Source organism: Apium graveolens, unplaced genomic scaffold, assembly GCF_009905375.1.
Source record: "Apium graveolens cultivar Ventura unplaced genomic scaffold, ASM990537v1 ctg6422, whole genome shotgun sequence".
Lineage (NCBI taxonomy): Eukaryota > Viridiplantae > Streptophyta > Magnoliopsida > Apiales > Apiaceae > Apium > Apium graveolens.
Window position 1 is genome coordinate 1 of NW_027419466.1, and position 7,097 is coordinate 7,097.

The following is a 7,097-nucleotide window of genomic DNA, read 5'->3' on the forward strand; positions in this document are numbered from 1 at the left end:
TATTTAATATGAATTTTTGAACATTTTTCGGAATTAAAATGGGTCTAAAAGTCATTTATAAACAATTAACATGGTTCGAATACCCGAATCTGACTTTAAAATCATTTAATAATAAGTATCGAACCTTGAAAACAATTTTAAAAAATATTTTAAAGTTGAAAACTATTTTTCGAAATTTTTAAATCAGAAGAATTAAATAATTAAATAATCATTAATTAAATCAATTAATATTCAAATTAATTGACCAATTAAATAATTAATTATTATCTAAAATTAATTAATCAAATAATTCAGATTTATTTTTGAACTAAAAATAATTTTTGAATTAAAATAATGAACATAGCACGCAAGGTATTCGATAAAAATAATCTTTCAAAGAAGATTCAGGGTTAAAATGATTTTTCTGGTGTTTAATATGAATTTTTGAACATTTTTCGGAATTAAAATGGGTCGAAAAGTCATTTATAAACAGTTAACAAGGCTCAAATACCCTAATCTGACTTTAAAATCATTTAATAATAACTATCGTGCCCTGAAAATAATTTTAAAAAAATATTTTAAAGCTCGAAACTATTTTTCAAAATTTTTCAATCAAAAGAAATAATTAAATCTAATTAAATAATCAATTAATAATTAGTTAATAATTAATTAAATCAATTAATCAATTAATATTCAAATTAATTGACCAATTAAATAATAATTTTTAACTAAAATTAATTAATCAAATAATTCGGATTTATTTTTGAATTAAAAATAATTTTTGGAATTAAAATAATGATTTTTGGAATTTTTAATAATAAAAAATGAATTTATGAAATTAAAATAAATAGAAAATTATAATTTTTATAAATTTTCAAAATACCAATCCAAAATTTGCAACCTCTGGAAACCACAGGGACCAAACTGCAAAAGTTACACCTCTTAGTAGAAATAGCAATACTATCTGTAGAAAGATCTCGGGTGTGAATCCCACCGGAATACGGCCCTGTATCGCCGGATAAAGCGATCCACGTATAGCCACAGCACCATCACCTCCATATATGATCTCTAGGACACCAAGAATCTATTCTTACAATCAAAACATGTTAATAACCATTGAGTTGGCCGGAAAATCTCGAAGAAAAACTCGTCGGACGGCGAGTTCTTCGTTGCTACGGTTAGCCCAACTCCAGTATCGTTTGTTCATGAAACCACCACCAATAGATTCCTCTTTTCAAGCTCTACAGACCGATACCAACCAATCAACCTAATAACTCGTAGATCAAAAACCCCCAAATTCAGTTGAAAACATTTATACGAATTAAGAACCCTAATTTCATAATTCAAAAATTATAATCAATTTTGAGCATGTTATTGAGCTCCAAATTGCTATTATGACATACTAAAATGACCAGAATCAGATTATCAACAACATGCAAGCATCAAATCATACAAACAACATCAAAATCAAAATTCATAATTAAACCCAAAATAATTCGAATTTAAAGAAAAAAATAGAAAAATACCGGATGATTCTATAGTGAATTAGGTATTGAATCTGATTGTACTCTCTAACACCTTCGTTTTGGATACATGAACTCCAAAATCCAATGTCAATAACACCTTCAAACTTAGGCAAGAACACTATAATATTATGATTTTTCTTTGAAAATTATATATTTTTACTGTTTGCAAATGATTATATGTACAAAATAAAATATGGTAAGGGCTATTTATAATTACGGAATATTGGTATCCCATTGGATCATATCAGATATAAAATAGATCCAATTCGGTATCGGTTTTAAGATAATTATCAAAACCAGGCTTTTTGTAAATACAGTCTTGATCTCAACGCTTCGGTTACATGAATTACGAGAAGATAATATAATCATTTAATCAAAATATCTTGTTTCTCGAAAATATAGGTTTTATCGATTTACCAAAACAAACTTTGTATCAAAAATTTTGTGCCAGGACCCGCACTAAATAAACCGAACTCCGGATCGAAAAAGTTAAAATATGGGAAATGCTCAGAATAATCAAATTCGGTTAAAAAGGAGTTTTCCCGAGACTCCCAGGTCTAGGTAATTTCCGTTGACGATCATGTGCTACACTTAACCCTTTTCTAAATAATCTCGACTACTGCCTTCATCTGTTGTACCAACTCAAGTTCAAGTATCTCACATTTTCCGACTTCATCTCAATTTCTTCTAAAACCAATGGCAGAAACACATCGCATATCTTTAATTTTATGGATCGTTCTTCCGCTTTAAACATCAGTTTGTGGATAATAAGCTGTACTCATATTCAACTTAGCTCCTCAAACATTCTTGAAAACTTTTCTAAAACCTTGAATTAAATCTTGAATCATGGTCAAATACAATAGACACGGGAACTTCATTATAAACTACTATCTCCTTTAATTACATGTGAACCAACTTGTCCAATGAAAATCTTCCATTAATAGGTAGAAAATGAGCTGATTTAATTAGTTTATCCACTATAAGCCAAATGGTGTTGTGGTTCGCTTTCGTCTTGGTAATCCGACAGTAAAATCCATAGCAATATGCTCCCATCACTAGTACAAAATAGGCATTTTATGTCCGTTAAATAATTCATATACGTCGACAAAATGCCCATGCCAGGGTGGCGAATAAAGTTACTAAATTTTATGTCGGGTGAAAAGATGACGTAAATGTCTAATATACGTCTATTTTAAAACTGACATAAAAGATCTAATACCCGACATATAATATTCTTGTCATTCGAAGTACAGAAATATAATAACCAACGTATAAAAGCTTTATAGTCGACGTACAATCTTTAAAACTAACGTATATGAATTGCAGATTTACGTCGCTTTTGGTACTAACCGACTGATATAATTTACAGATTTACGTCACTTTTGGTACTAACCGACATATATGTCTGTAGTATATACGTCATCTGGATTTTTAGAACCGACGTATTTTATCAAAAAAATAACATTATATTCCCTGTTTATTTATTTGTACCCTGAATTTTTGCTATTGCAAACCAAACTATTAGCTAAATGTAATTAAAGCGTGCACTCTAAAATTATCAATACAATGATTCATAGATTATAATAACTATTATTACAGACTTGAATATCATCCACAATATATGTCTTGATACATAACATTTAATCATACATACATATCAACATGTTCCACATATGACTTACATAAACTCAAAAGAGAGTAGGCATTTAACAATTGTTTCAAACCAATACGAGATCACACTCACCATTAGCAGTAGTCCCGTGGTATTGTAAAAATTGTGTTTGAATTTGTTAATTAGCATTAAGTAGAAAATTTAACTATTGATGAGTAAAACAATCTTATTTTTTGAACTAAAAGGATGGTAATGTACCCAATCACATATATTCATGAGTAAAAAAATCTTCCCAAATATCTCGAATTTCTCCAATTTGTTCATTTTTGTATCTTTTCCCAAGAACCTGTAAAAAGAAAATGAAATGTAAACAATATATGTAATTTATATGTTTTTAATATCTATAATTATATTATAAATATTTTATGTACCTCCTTCCACTTAATTTTGGGGTCTTTATTACGAGATAACATGATTATGTCGTACATATACCTCATCATAAAATAACCACATTTGGTACCTCCTTCTTGTTAAGTACACTACAAAATAAAGTTGAAACATTTTAAAATCTTGATAAAAGAATACCGAAGAAGACTTCTTAGACTAAAACAAATAGTATAAAATACCTGAACAACTTCATCGCACCAAACTAGGTTAGTTGGGTTATTTTTCTTACAACCATATTTAGTAGCAACTTATATGCCCTGTTAAATAAGAAGAAATTTGAATATATACATAAAAAATTTTGAACTACTTGATTACTAATAATTTTTTAGTAATTTTGTAGATTTAAATTATTTAATAACTTACGTTGCCCAAGGAGTCTTCACGTGTATATTTGTTTTTGCTTTAGCGGATCAAACAAGTAAACGTCACTTTCATCGACACAATAAATAAGGAACATCCAGTGTTTCCTGCAATTTAAAAAAATATGAAATTATATTAAAACATCATTAAAATATTTCAAAATATATTTTAAGTATACTCTTAATGGCACTAGTAACCTCACATATGGATAAAACATACACTCACAAATGTTGATCAAAATATGGGATGCTCACAAATGCTTAGTTTCTTACCTTTGGATATATGGTGCTAAGATAAGGCAATTCTCTTTAGCATCTTCTATAACCTCACATATGTATCAAGATATATTATAATATCCGGGATATACCATGTAATTATTTTTATTAATAACTATTTAATATAATATTATTATTTGATTTTTGGTGAATTATCTGATGACTGGTATTGGTATTTAGATGTTTATATGTGATAAAATGTGAGTATTTTAATTTTGATATGTTTGGAATAAAGTATAGAAAATTTTGGTATTTTTCTGGTAATTTTTAGATTATTCTATGATTTTATAAAGGATTTATAGATTTAATAATTATTTTCTTAGTTAATATATAACTATTTTTTAAAACCCGAAATAGTCCAACTTCAACCGTTTTACATTTTTACAACCCAAACCTCTTCAGAATCTCCTTCCTAACCTAATCTGAGTATATCTGAACCTTTTCCATGTTTTGACTTTTTTCGATCCGGAGTATGCGGTTTGACCCGGTAAGAGTCAAGGCGCAAAATGTTCGATCCGATAGTCATTTCGATGGATCAATAAACCCGGATTCTCGAGAGACGGAATATTATTATATTATTTTCCTCGTAGAGTGTTTCATAAGAAGACCGATTTTGATATTATCCAAAGCTGATATCAAATCGGATCATTTTTGCAGTTAACTTAGCGGCTAAGTAATTATTTTCGGACCCAATACGATCCAACGGTATTAATTCCATAAGTATAAATAGCTTGTTTCTTATTTATTTTATTCATATAATCATAACAAAAAGTTAAAACTGATAATTTACAGAGAAACTCGAATATTCGTCGCGTTGTTGAAAATCAAACCTAAGAACGAAGGCGTTATCGAACTCGAAACCAGCGTGTGAATAGCCGAATTGAAGCTCTCAAAAAGTACTTTCAAAATCCACCATCAATTTCAGTCAAGAATCAAGGTTATTTTCCTATTTTTTTAATTTAATTCAAATTAATTAGTGATTAAAATATGAAATTTGATTTTGATGTTGTTTGTATGATTTGATGATTGTATCTTGTAGATAATTTTGTCCTGGTCCATTTTGATATATTATATATTGAATTTTAAGTTCAATAACATATAGAAAAAGGAGTTGATCTTCGAATTAATAAATTAGGGTTTATGTGTTTCAATGTTCGTAATCAATTTTTGGGTATTTTAAACCGTTGATTCTGGGTTGAAATTGAGAATATTAGTTTGTAGATCGTCTCAAGATGATTTAATTCATGTAATTAGTTTTGATATTGGAATGTTAAATCAAGCTCGCCGGAACGGAGAATCTTGCCGGAAACGTTAAGTTTTCAGCCGTTTTTTCTGGTAGATTGGCGAACTGTTTTCAAGATTTAAGGCCATGGTGAAGCACCTGGCATTGAGGACTACTAATCTGCAGTTTTTTGCGAAGTTCTGGGCAAGGACACGATAGCCGGCGAAGTCGCCGGTGTAGTCGTCGAAGAAGATGACGGGGATGGCTGAATTGCCATTTCATCCCCGAAGTTTATCCTAATTTACAAAAATCATATGTATGTTTTAAAAATTCACAAAAATAAGATTTATGATTTATATATTGTCAAAAATAGTATTCCCTTTTTATAATTATTTCATAAATTATTTTATTTATTTAAAATTACGAAAATCAATATTTTTAATTCTGAAAATTATTTTAATTCAAAAATAAACCTAATTATTTAATTAATTAATTTTAGTTGATAATTAATTATTTAATTGGTCAATTAATTTAAATATTAATTTAATTAGTTATTAATTAATTTTAATTGATTATTTAATTAGATTTAATTATTTCTTTTGATTTGAAAATTCCGAAAAATAGTTTTTGAGCTTTAATATCATTTTAAATTATTTTCAAGGCTCGATAATTATTATAAAATGATTCGTTGACCCATTTTAATTCCAAAAATATTCAAAAATTCTTATTAAATATCTGAAAAATCATTTTAACCCAGAATCTCCTTTGAAAAATTATGTTGGTCGAATATCTTACGTGCTATGTACTATATATGATCATATTGATGTATCATATGCCTGTATATGTATGGTTGACAGTTTTTATCGTAACTTTCAATCCATAAGTCAGATTTGGGTGAAATGAAGGATAGATAGAAACTTGTAATGAATAGAATGAAATGAGAATAAATATTGATAACTACATGTGATGTCTACAGAGAAAGCGAGGCATAGAAAAGGAACCAGGTGATCAATAAATAGAACCAAGGCATAGAAAAAGAATGCAAGTGATCAATGAGAAAAAAAGGCATAGAAAAAGAAGAGAAGTGGTTGTTGAGTAGAAACGTTAGACGGATGCATGTGAAGCTGGAAATTATCTGTGATAAGGAAATTACTTCTGAACCTTCCTCGATATATACTGTAAATATTTCTGAACTTTCTCAAAACATGTTGCTAGAATTCAAAATAGTCCTTTTTTATACTGTAAATGCCTAAATTATTCAACCTTGAACCCTTATCACATCATTAAGCTTGAGCTGAAAGATTTAAACCACTAATGTTGATTTTCCTAGATATTAACCATACAAATAAAATATTAATCCATAAATACATATACGCCATATAACAAATACTGAAACTGAATTAATTGAGCATACAAAAACTTAAATACCCTAGAATAACCTATAACATCAAAGATCTACACCTTGTATTATCATTGAACCATTGTTCATCAGATACCTGATTCCTCATTAGTCTTGAAGTCTTTCTTCATATTTACACATTGATATACCCTGGTAATACATGTGAAATGTTTTCCAGCTCCGAGATAAATATTTTATCAATGTTAATTATAATTCTATTTTATTGAATTATAATAATTATCATATTGAACTTATTTAGAATTGGATGGTTTTATCA